This window comes from Rattus norvegicus, chromosome 7 (assembly GCF_036323735.1).
Source record: "Rattus norvegicus strain BN/NHsdMcwi chromosome 7, GRCr8, whole genome shotgun sequence".
NCBI lineage: Eukaryota > Metazoa > Chordata > Mammalia > Rodentia > Muridae > Rattus > Rattus norvegicus.
The window spans coordinates 28,535,900-28,549,255 of record NC_086025.1 but is presented as its reverse complement, the minus strand read 5'-3'; the positions used below and the strand labels follow the sequence as shown (position 1 = coordinate 28,549,255).

The 13,356-nt window shown below is 37.2% G+C and overlaps 1 long non-coding RNA gene across 24 annotated transcripts in view; it reads left to right on the top strand.

Annotated features, from left to right (window-relative positions):
- LOC102548260 (uncharacterized) overlaps positions 1-13,356 on the top strand; it is a 93,390-nt gene that overhangs the window by 42,235 nt on the left and 37,799 nt on the right. Inside the window, exon 9 of one of the 24 annotated variants that reach the window (XR_010053229.1) lies at positions 10,672-10,888. The exons of the other annotated variants lie outside the window; for them this stretch is intronic. This is a non-coding gene — a long non-coding RNA (uncharacterized LOC102548260). The remainder of the gene's footprint in view (positions 1-10,671; positions 10,889-13,356) is intronic. 24 annotated transcript variants of the gene reach the window in all.

Below are 13,356 nucleotides of genomic sequence, written 5' to 3'. Positions count from 1 at the left end.
AAATGGCCGTTATGCTGAGTGGGACCCTGGTATCAAGGTTCAGTAGGGTTACAAGTAGTGGGAAGACAGGCGGAAGTAACATCAGGCTTTGGTGAGAATTGAGGACGTTTGTGGTTCTCTCCGAATGAGTGAATAAGTGGAAGGGACGGGATTTTGGCATGACTTGAGGAAGCTAAATCAGCAATGGCAAACAGTTTACAGTTTCTTCTGGTCTGATGCTGGAGTAAAGGAAGGAGAGGGTGTGGTAACTACAAGGGATGCTAAGACCAAAGGAAGACATTTAAGAAAGTGAGGCTTCTCTAGAGAGAGGTACTTGTAAGGAAATGGGAGGAGAAGAGACACACATTACCTACATAGCTACTTAGAGGTAGAGGAGGGTCTTCTGAAGAAAATGAGAATATCTCCCTCTTCCAAGAGGGAGGAGAGAAGCTAAATTACAATGGGTAAATTGGATCACGTATCTACTTCAAGGGCTCATTGATCCTCAGGCTGTAGGAGGCAAGATGGCTACCATATCCCCAACAAGAATACCACACATATGCATGTAGCATTTGCTTTGAGGAGGAACAGGACAGAACAGGGAGCTGAGGAGAGGCAAATGGTGGCATTCCCTAGAAGCAGGACAGTGCCGCACTAAGACCTAAAGTCATAACTCTGATGGACACCATCTTTCTCAGCCTCATTGAGTAGATTTGGATCAGAAGTAGAGCTTAATCAGTTTACGAATAGTAGGATGCTCACCCAGAAGTACAGCAAGAAGGCAATGGGACAAAACACAAACACACTAGAGGAGCAAGGCAAAGGACATGATAAGCAGAGACTCGGTGCTCAAGGCTTACTCTGTGTTTCCCTGCTTTAGTCTCAGAGGTATAGGTAGAATGACTTAATTCATTCCAAGGCAGCTTTAAAAGAAAGCAAGTGTTTAGACAGGAATCAACTTTTCAGCCTTTCTTACTTTCTTTCCTTTCTTTCTTTCTTTCTTTCTTTCTTTCTTTCTTTCTTTCTTTCTTTCTTTCTTCCTTCCTTCCTTCCTTCCTTCCTTCCTTTCCTTTCTTCCTTCCTTCCTTCCTTTCTTTCTTCCTTCCTTCCTTCCTTCCTTTCTTTCTTTCTTTCTTTCCTTTCTTCCTTCCTTCCTTCCTTCCTTCCTTTCTTTCTTTCTTTCTTTCTCTCTTTCTTTCTTTCTTTCTTTTTCTTTGTCCTTCATTCCTTCCTTTCTTCCTTCCTTTTTCTTTATTTTTTTTCTAGATTCTTCCTTGTGTAAGGCAACACCGGTGAAGCAAACCAAGAGTCTCTGGCTTCGTTTTCCTGAGCTTTTATAGTAAATGAATTCTCAGAAAGTTCAGACTTTGAATAGGGTTTTAACCAGAGGATCTTCAACCCTCTATCATTTCTCATTGTATTCAGTCGGTGTGGGATAAAGAGGGCTGACCTCTGGGGAGAGATATGGGTGCTCCTTGAGTTTCTGTTCTGTTGTCCTCTGAAGTCAAACCTTTAATTTGTTGCCATTGAAATTTGCTGGTCTGCCTTTGAGTATAAAAAGACTTTCCCTTAATATGTTCTGTGGGATGTGACACAGTGTGGGGGATGCTGAAGTCACTGGTCCTCTTCTGCCATCAGCCACTTAAATCCAAATACACCACTTTCATCTCCGAGCTTCAGTGAAATATGCATAAAAATACCTGTTTTTCCTCCAAATTCAGATTGAGATTTCCAGCCATGTAGAAAAAAAATTAGATCTGGTAATCATATAATCACAGGTGGACAACCCGAGTGTTCTTTCTACTTTCTGTCTTTTTCTTTCTCCGCCTTCTACCCAATCCCTTCTTCCTTCTCCCCCCTCCCCCCTCCCCACTGAATGACGTCTGATTATTCCGGAGACAACTATTGTTAGTAAAGTCAGACATGCTTCCTTGCCCATCACTCTAGTACCCTTCATAGATATTACTGCTGATGTAGAAGTTGCTCCATTGTGTTCCCAATCCATTCGCTTGTTCAGCCAGTCAACTAGTATTTATCGAGAGCCTGCTATGGTGTAAATACCCTTCTAGGTTTGGCAGCTATTTATGAACTTAAATGATGCTCTAATAGCTTTTTTTAATCCCAAGGTACTGGTGTTTTGCTTTTCAATTTGACTTAGCAGCTAGACTACACTGACCTGAAGAAGAGGGTCATGGGTCATTATCTAAATCCCTACCATCTACTATAGTGGCAGATATAGAATAAGTAGTCAGTAAAGCTTTTTGAATAAGTTCATTGGAAGCTAGAAATTTTTTACTATATATGTATACTTATTGCCACTCCAAGATTTACAATAAAGGACACATATTTGGGGGATGAGCTCCTGTAACTCTCCATAGTGTTCAATATAAAGAAATTTATTTAGCTACATCTGTCTTTTTTCCATGACGTAATAAATGAAAGCGACTTCATAATTCTGGAACAAATTTCTAGTTAAACTTTCAGCAGAAGCATTTTCTGAATGTGCCAGTAATTAACGAAGGGGTTATGAAATTCTGGTTATAAGAAATGAGATGCACATGAAGGCTACAGAGGAAAGATCTTCCTCCGTGTTCATAGTTGCCATCTGCGGAGTGATTTCCGTGAGTCACTCATTTGTTTTGTAATTGAGAAAGGCATAAAATGAAATGAGCATCCACAGGTAAAAATGAATGACCATGCTCTGTTACCTTAGAAGAAAATTTCTGTGGTCATTAAAAAAGCTTGGTACATCGTCTATCTATAATACAATATTCTTCAAAGACCTGATTCGACTGTTTCCCCCAATGCACAGTTAGCTGTCTAAAAGGACCATTTTCACCAAAATGGCTGTTGCTTGAATTCCTCCGTTAGAATCTCCAGAATCTCCTTAATCTTTCTTCACACTGTGAGGTCCTTGCTGCAGGGGAATAGGTGAGATCAATATTAATCAGGAATGGTCACTCTTTGTGACACCTACCAGTACCACAGTTGAATAAGAGTTAGCTAAGCTGCTGCAGTGAAATGGAGGAAAAAATATTTAAAATTTTAATTTGTCACAGGTCTATTACGTCATTTCCGTAAGCCAAGTGTGCAGGTTTTTATAAAAATACCATTTATACAGCATTTTCTATTTTATCATTTGAATTTGGGGGAAGTTCTCTTTCCATGAGGGTAGATATAAATTATTCAGAAAACTTTCTGCCCTGCTGCCTCTCACACCACGTTATAAGTCCCTAAGAAAGATTGCATGGGTTAGAGAAAAGAATATAGGGCTTGCAGAGTGTCGCCATAGGTTAGTCATGCATTTGAAAATCATTTCCTATTACTGAAACTCAGCCTGACCATGTGTTGTTTAAACAACAGAATTTTCTAGTTAACGAAACTGAAAAGAAGTTTTTATAAAGGTACCTAAAGAGTGCTAATTAATAGTAGCAATTTCATGTCCATTTTCTATTTGAGGAAAGTCTATTTTAATTGTGCCATTATGTTCTTGTGTATGCTTTCTAATCCCAAATTAAAATCTCAATGCAAATTCATTAAAATATATAGGATTTGAATTCTATATTGTTTTTCATTATATTAGCCAAGATGTAATGCCTTTCTTACTATGCCTTAATTGTCTCCTGTAGGAGCGGGTGCTATTTAGAAGATCAAATGAAGTAACTAATTACAATAAGATTAAAAGCAGAGTTAATTAATTTGGGAACAGGGGTGTTTATTTGGGAATTGAAAAACTTACAATGCAGAGGTTCTCAACCTATGCGTTATGACCCCTTTGAGGGTTGAATGACCTTTTTACAGAGGTCCCCTAAGACCATTGGAAAACATAGGCACTTAAATTACAATTCACAACAGTATCAAAGTTACAGTTATGAAGTAATAACACAAAATTTGATAATTGGGGATCACCACAACACGAGGAACTGTGTTAGAGGGTCCCAGTGTTAGGAAGGTTGAGAAGCACTGTTCTCTAGGGTGTGACATATATAAATAACTGAGTCCATGATGGGTGCCTAGCTTAACCAGATCATTCCTTTAGGCTTAACCCCCTACTATTTATGTATTTTAATGTAATATTAGCTATTAGAACACTTTGTCTAAATCAACAAGATGATATTCAGCACACCCTAACCCCTTATTTAGATTAATAAGGACGGATTTTCTCAGCAAAGACTATGAGGAACCTAGCTTGTTTATAAGTAGTAAGTAAAAGAACTTGATAGGTGGTATCAAGCAAAGAGTCAGGAGAGATCACACTTGATTTAAACCTCTGAGCAGCTGATCTAACGGCCAAATAATATACCTCGTTTCTAAAGTAACCATGAAAGACAAGAATTAATCAGTAACTGTTTTTAAAAAATGGTGGATTTTTAACTTAAGACCAATCCTCTTGTACAGTCTTGTAGTCTTCTGGTTACAAGAGTTAGTCTGTAAACAAGATTTCTAAGAGAAGTGGGTACCAACGTCATCTTTGCTAAAGGTAATTAAGTCGAAGCCCAAAGGATAAAGTCAAGGCTATGTCCAGATAGAGAGTGGGTCTAGTGTGCCTGAGAATCTCCAAGTTTCTAAGGTCATTTTTGACCTATAATGTATAATTTCTCAAAAATCAGAAAACATAATTAAGTCATTGATTGATTTTGTATATATGGATGTGTTAGCCTGTGTTTGCTTGCATGTATGTCCTTGTAGACTCCAAAGGACAATTTCCACCTTACATCTACTACATTTTTGTTTGTTTCTTTGAGATAGCATCTCTAACTAGCTTAGAATATGTCAAGCAGGCTAGACTGACTGACCAGTGAGCTCCCAGGGTCTGCCTGTCTCTGCTCGCCTACCTCTTGGGATTTCAGGCAAGTGTTATCACACTCAACCCCTTACCTGGGCTATGGTTTTCAATCTTGGCTCTTCATTTTTGTATAACAAACATTTAACTGACTGATCCACCTTTCCAGCTCCCAGAGCCAAGAACTTTCTACATGACAATACGCCTCTAGGCAATAACGCTTCACGTTTGGCAATTTTAAAATTATTTCTCTGTCCAATAAATTTTTATAGAAAACTGAAATGAAGCTTTTTATTATTTATCAGCATTGTTCGTGAAAATGGTGTACAATATGTGGATTTCACTTTTTTTTTTCAATTTTAAATGGTGACCCTTAGAGATTTAACTGTCTAAATCCATTTTCTTGTCAGGATTAGAAATGACAGGTTATTCTAATGCCTCAGTATTAATTTTTATGGCATATCTGTGTATTTCATCAGCAAACCCTTCACTGAATTTTCTGGATTTCGATTAGTTTGTCCTAAACTCTTGGCAAGCTAAATTTCTCTAATAGTCTTCAATTCATTGCATTAAATGCCTGTTCAGCCTTGGATGATATATTGATTTTTTTTCTCAGCAAAGTGACAAATACCATTTTCATGACCATAATAGAGATTGATTATATTTTATGGAACATACACAGTGAGAGAGCTGATCTCAGTGCGACAAACAAGGGCCTTCCAAAAATGAAGTGAACTATAAATTAATAATGAAGCTAATGGATTCTTCTGTTGATGATGAGATAGAAATAGTATTACTAGGGAAAAATGAAACATTTTTTAGCAGTGCAAGCTCTGTAGAACTAGATGGATTTCAATACTTTGGGAGTTTCTGCTTCTATCAAAACTTTTAAGCAAGCAAATAATCACAGCTTTCAAAACTCAGGCTCTGACGCGGTCCCTCAACCTCCTTGAGCATGCTTAAGTTAGAGCAAAAGTAAAGCAAGATCAATGGAAAGACAATTTGAACTATTACAAGCCTATGGGGGAATAGTTAATATTTCTGATGTGATTTATGCAGTTTATATTTAAAATTCAACTGGTTCCATTTTCGTTTAGTTTTTTCATAATTAGGGTAGCGCTTGACCAGGCAATAATACATTTTTATTATTCTTCCTTGCTGCTCAGTGATCATTCATTGAACACCTAAGGATACTGCTTATAGCATAAAAATGCATACTTTGTCAGTCTTAAATTATGAAGACCACGTGGGAAATGAAGAGACACTAGAAGCACGTTGATTGGGTCGTTGAACTAAACACTGGTGGAGGAAGAAACATGGTTAGAAGATATCACATCCCTTTTTTTTTCTCTAAGAAAAAAGAAAAGGGGAGGAAAGACAGATAGAAGCACAGAAAGAAGTCAGTCTATGCCTTCCCAGAATGGTACCTATTTATCTATCTCCTGTGTTTATCAACTAACATTGTACCCAGTATTGTGTACAGTGACACAAGTCTCCAAATAGCTGCTAAGTGAACACCCACCTTCCTGACTGAACTAGATAAAAGTTCTAGAAAAACAACTACAGGCTTACAGAATAGACAGATAACAGAAAGCTCTCATAAAAGTAAACATGGGAGACAACTTACCAGTACAGAAGTAAGGAAAGAAACACACCAGGACACACAGACTATTACAATCCATTTGATAATAATCTCAAATTCTGGGGGGGGGGAGTCTGTGAAACTATATGCACAATAAAGCCTTGATTTGAAAGAGTCAAGTAGATTGAAACATGACATCTGACTTTAAGGCAAACAAGGGTGGGTTCCCATGCACATCTGTGGGTGAGTTTTAAGTTCTCAGAAAATCCTCCATCAACAAATCACAGAGCAGCTCATGTGTCCTGAGCTTCTGATAAGGGGCTATGGGATGCTGCCTGTTTGAGCTCTAATCTTGATTGCTGTATGATATAGAGTGATGAATCCCAGGAGTGGGGTAAGTGGAAGACCATAGGCATCAATGAGGCTGAAAATGATTTAAATATACAAAAAGCATCCAGGGATTCCAAGACTTTTTGAAAGTCCAGTTAAAGAATACGCATTTTTCATAGCTCTATGGCTCAGTCATCCGAATCTAGAGTTGATGGTTTCCATTTATCATGAGTTAAGAGATACCTTTGCTGTGACTTCTCATTCATTCAGCCTTCTAATTTTCCATGTATGAAAGAATCATTTTATGCAAGAATGCAATGAATGAAGAGCACTTGCTCAAGCATGCCCACATTTTAAAACACAACTTTAAAAGTAATTTATGTTGGGGCAGTGGGTATATTGTGGTCCTATCCTATGAAATCCTGCCGTCCTAGTTTTATTATCAGTGTTTCCTGATGAGACCTGGTGAAAATCTTCCTTGTCTTGAACAACCATTGAGAGGTGTGTATGTAACAGTTGTGCTATCAAATTAAAAGATGTTAAAGTTTGATCTAATTTATGTCATAACTACTTGATAATTTAGCTTTTGCTTCATGTTTCTTAGCATTGAAGTTAAAGTAAACTCTGGTTAGAGTCAACTACTTGAAAATGTGGGTAAAATTGAAAGTTTCATGGCAGAATTAAATTCTTTATGAAAATATTTAAATTTACCAAAGTCACTTTTCTAACTCTAAAATTTTTTTTTAAATTTAGAGAATACTTTATTAGTTTTTGTAATCAAACCCACGTAGATAAGACCTTACATATTTAATACAGTGTGTTACTCCTGTACAAATGGAAAAAACTTAAGTTCAACATTTCTAGACCAATATGGCTGTTAATTTCTGTACAGTGCCAACTCAACACAGTAAACGGGGATACTTTTTTCCAAAGTTGACAGCACAGCTAAAGTTTCAAAAAATTCAAATTATATATCTGTATATATATATATATTTATATTTATATAAAAAGACCAATAATAGCAGTGTGTTATGCATCAACAGCAGCAACAGCTTTTCCAGGTTCTGCTAACTCTAAAAATTTATAAATTAGTTATGTTTCTTTAAGTATTGCTGCGATGAGTATAGAGAAAGATCTTTCTTGTCCTTGTGGAACTAATTTCAATTGAAACTATGGGAAATCCTTTTCAGAAAGAATTGCTATTAGCTGCTTTCTTGTTTGAGCTATAATATTCCATGAGAAGCAGCTACCTCATCATGTTAAGTCAAGGACTAAGTGGAGGTTACGCTAATTCATCAAGAGGTTACATGACAGAATTTAGTCTAAGAATTCAGGCACCAGATGCAGGTATTTATTTCAAATTCTAGTTCTTGAGAATTGTAAGCACAAAGTCTTTTCCATCAATGAAAAGACTGATAGGCCAATTAAGATAAAAGGCTCTTTGAATGCAGTAGTATATATACCCATTAACTTTTCTAAATGATTTTTAAAGGCTGTAATTGCATTAAAATATGAGGCTTAATTAAGCAGAAGGAACATACTCCCTTATAACCTTGTGACAGGATTGCCTGAAAATTTTAAAGATGTGTGATGAACATTTAATTTATTTTTTTCAAATAGCTATACATTTTTAAACTACTTGAAAGTTAACACGTTTTTGCCTTTTAGATTCCTTTAAATTAAACGAGAACACTTTTTCATTGTTCAGATACTAAAATGATACTGCAGTAGGTAAAGTAGAATGTCTTATTGTTCTATTTTTCATGTCTTCTGTGAGTGGAGGATTTTCTGGAAACTAAAGCTCGGACATCATTGCCTGACTTCTGTGTATGCTAATTGTCTCCCATGTCACATGGATGAGTCCTCTCCGTTCTCTGTCTGTCATGTATTATGTAGCTGTGTAGCTGCTTCTGTAAGGTGGACCATACTCATGGTTGCTGTAGACTATATACAATGGGAATCTCAAGTGACCGTTGACATAATAGATCATGCTAAGCCCCCAAGGCTTGTTCTCGTCCGGAATCTTCACCAGTACTCAATGTTACTCCTTTTCTTATAACAATGTGACCATGTTGTGGACACTTTGCTATTTTTTTTTAAGTGGTCACCCAACCTAACATTTTTTGTGGAATGGTCAGAGTTAACATATATTTTCTGGAAGTGGCAATTGAACTAGAACTAGCAGAAGCAGAATAGAAGATATTCTATTATAAGATGGCTTAATGAAAATATTTTGCCGACATTAGTTGAAAGTTATTCTTGGAAATAATCCAGAGCATTCAACTAAAAAAAATTTGTTGAGATTTTGGCTTATGCTTTTTGGAAAAATTGAAAATATCAGTGTTTACTTTGAGCAAAAATAATTATTGCTACTATATTCTTAAGTGAAAATAAAGAGTTGGGTTTTAATTTTTTGTTCAGTCTCTCTTACAGCTCCTTTAGTTTCAATCTTCCAAAATGCTCAGAGAAATTAAAATAATGTATTCTACAAATGTATTCAAATCTCTAGTCACCATGAATTATCTCCAATGATTTAGTCTCGATGTCTGAAGTGGCTCTGATAACTTCAGAGACTGAGCAGAATGCATGCCAGGTGCTTCCTAAGTCTGCTTTTGGAGAAATAGTTGGAAAGAAAATTTAATTTGCTGATAGAGTAATTGAAGACTCCTTGCACTGAATTTCATGATCTTTTCTATGGGGACCTCTCCCTCTAGTCCCTAGACAAATAGAGTCATCTACTCACACATAGAAGAGTCTAGTCCATTCTGTCTCTATCCCTCCAGCCTTGAAAATGTGACTCTCTTCTCTACCTTGTCTTTGATTACAAAATCTTAAACCTAATCCCACGTCTTCCATGTGACCTTTGTATGTCCACAATGAGCCTACTATCGTAGGTTTCTCGTGTTTTTTTTTTTTTTTTCTTTTTTCACATTGCTGCTTATGATTCTTCTCTAAGTCCTGCACATTGACTTAGGTCACCAACATTCCGTAAACCTGGTTGAAATAGGAATGGAATGGTAATGCCAACAGAAGCCTGCACTTTTAACCCCACTCCAGGGAGGCCATGTTACTCAGCTTCTAACCGGATGTTCCTTATTTTGGTGACTACAACAAAAGCTAATGGCCACCATTTATTCGAGTGTGTTAACTGCATAGTTAAATCACCGGATATTGAGTGCTTGAGAGAGTTAATCAACACCAAAGTTAGAGCTTCTAGATGCTATTTGAAATTCATCTGATAAAACAGTAGTGGTTCCCCCTTGTCTTTCTATCTTGCAAAAGACCTAGCTTGCTTAACTTTTTTAAAAAAGAGTTCAGTTTTCTTCAAAGGAAATTACCTTAATAGAATAATTCATCAGTCGTTGCACGCAAACATTGTATTAAGGATATGAAGATGAACAGCGTAGGCACAGACCCTTTAATAATTTTAAATTCCTATGCTGTGTTCATTGAGCATAGAGCTAAGTTACACGGTTTGTTTTGCCAGAAGTAGAATTTGGCAATGTATTCATAGCGCATTGGAGGTGTTGTTCATGTGACTGAAAAATAATACTTTTTGAGGTTGCAAAATAAAATTTTATTGACCAGTGTTTGTAAGACTGTCTTCTAAAAAACATTATTCATTTGAGGAAGATGAAGTCCATGAGACAGCTATTTCCCAGTAAACACAGTTCATCACGTATTTCCTCTTTTATTCTGAAAGCACTGGATAAGTCACCTTGGAGAAATGGAAGCAATTTATTAATTTGTCCCTTGCCGGGGATGAAATTGTTTGGGAGAATAAAATGAAGTACACTGGGCATGCTTGCCTTTCTTTAAAGTTAGTATGTCTTCAGGCCACATTAGTAGCCTGTAGGTTGGTTGGGGAGGAGCAGGTGTTAGCCTCCAATGTGTCCTTACAAGGGTCTCAGTGGGCCTTCCCACCCTTGCTTCCGCAGGAGACAGCTCATCTGTTTAACACTTATGTTTTAGTCAACCTTTCTTATTATACACACAGGGCTCCAAGGCTCGGCTGGATTTTGACGCTGGGAATGAATTGATGGGGCTCTTTGATCTTGGCTGTGCGTTGCATCTGTTTTTATCTTTCTTCGTAACACAGTCTTCCAAACTCCAATTCTAGCTGGCATTCCTCAAAGAAAATCCAGAATTACACACACAAAACCTTGCCACTGAAAACTCAGATGTAAACCTCATTCTTTCCCCTTTGTGACATGGTGAGCTTTTTCTTGAAAAAGAAAGAAAAGGGGGGGGATTTAGTTCACTACTCTGGACAAGACTAGAAAATTTGGGAGTATTTAGGTACCAACTGGTATGTATGTATCTCATGGAGTAGGGCCACATGCAAGGAAAATGACTATCATCAGTCTTGCAATTACACAAGTTGGCATAATATCATTAAAGCTGATTAATAAACCACATTGTAGGGGGAAAAACAAACCTTAGAAATTCTACCAAACAATATGAACACCAAAAAAAATATTCCCCCTTTTATGAGAATGAGGAAATCTAGGTCGCAGAGACAATTATTTGAATCAGAACAAATTATACAAAGAAATCAGTTTCAGGATAGGATGCTAAAATATCTCTTTCCCCCAATATATATCTTTAAAATAAACTACGTATGTTCTGGTATGTATGAACTAGGAGTAAAGACATGTTAAGGAATATTGAGAAAAGGATTATTTGTTTTCTTTTGTTTTTCACGTCCTTGAAAGCACAGGGAGTGGTGACTAATTGAACTCTTAAGTTGTCGATTCTTGATGTGAATTACTTTGATATTAATCTAGCATTTTCGAGACCTATATTATTTTTACTTCCAATTCCCATGTATCTTCACTTTCCTTTAAGGATACCATGATCTCGTGATGATAATGTAATGTCAACGCTGTCAGAATAATTCCAGCTGAGCAAAGAATTGATGGCTCCTAAAAGCCAGAGGCCTCTGAGAGTTATGCAAATGTGTCTCAGAGAGGAGAATGCCGATATGCCTGTCCACTCTGTCTGCTCTGTTTAAAGCAGACTTTAGCCCAACATATGTGAACTAAATCTGTGGATAACTCTTAGTGTTCTGTCAGAATATATGTTTTTCTTAGACACACAAAAAGATAAAAACAAAATTTACAAAGGGTTTGACTCACCATCATGGTTACAATATTGTTTTTATAGCATGCATAGCTGTGGTCCACCCTCAGGCTCCTATGCGATATCCAACTCAGAACTTGGATTTCTCAAGGCTATTTTTATTTCTCATATGGAGTCTTAGAATAACTCTGGAGGAAGGAGATGTGAAAGGTTACCCAGTCTTTCTGTAGGCGCAACTGCTCAGAGATAGGCAGAAGATGGCTTTCCCTCTTGTATCTGCTAGGTCTATCTTGCTACTAATTTCAATACAGTCTTATTTATTCAGATAACTAATGGTTCGACTTGAAAGAAAAGACCTAGCCCCCAGTCAAGCATAGAGAAGTGGTTTCGGTGTATTTCACTTAGTTTCCTTCACTTTCTCTTGCTTGGTTTCATAAGTCACACACCATGCTTTTATAATAGTAAAACAAAATGTCCATATTCTAGACTATAAAGATTCTCAGCTAGTTGAACGTCTTAGAGGCTTTATTTGGCCTCTCCCACATAAAATGGGACAAGACAGATTAAAAAACCACCCAATGTTGTGCTTTCTTGTGATAGATGTTCCTGAAAGTGGCTTGACATGATGGCTCTCAGACTATTGATGTAATACTAAGGGGAATTCTAAAGTAGAAAGTCAACTTTTTTACTTTAGAATTTGTATTAAAAGTGATAAACAGTGTCTTACACAGGCCCATGTGGTTATCAATTCTGACCTCCTTCATTCCCAACTTGCTTTACTGAGCTGTGAAATCGACCTCGATCACTCTAAGTCTCTGAAGCTTTGCCTTTATCTCCAGAAAAGGTGCTAGAGCAAACATTTGTATTGAATTTGTTGGTGGAGACATGGTTTCTCCTGAAGGACTGATACTAGAATGTCCTCACATAAACTTCCTGGCTATCCCTTTGGTCTGTGGCTTTCACTCTGTAGTGTCACTCCTTGAACATCTTTTGTAGTCATGTACTTTCAGAGGACCAGGTTCAGGTCTGAGCATTTGCCAAGTGATTGTCCTTTTCAAAACCATAAGCGTGAAGGGCCGGTTAAAACATCGTGGTGGTTGTAGGGAAATGACTCATTTGGGAAAATACCTGAGGCACAGCCATAAGGACTGGAATTCAGATTCCAGCACCCACCCACTTGTCTGGTGGGTGTGAAGGCCTGCCTGTATTCCCAGTGGTCAGAGTTCAAATCCTACCACCCACTCTAATGGTATCAGTATTCCCAGTGCTCAGAAGGCAGAGATGAAGGAATCTTCAAAGCAGACTAGCTGGACACACACACACACACACACACACACACACACACACACACACACACAAATAGATGTCATGAAATCTACTAAATAATTGTAAATAAATAATATGAAGATTATAAACATCAAAATACACTGCTTTTATTAAGCTAAGTATTGCTTTATGGGTACAATTTTCTACAAATATACTTTGAGTCTGTGTTACTCTTGGCTATGTTACTAATATTTTCTTATGGATTTCAGTGGAAGGAATCCTGAAAAGGGAAACAAAATCAAAACACGGAACCAAATTATTTATCCTCTTGTAA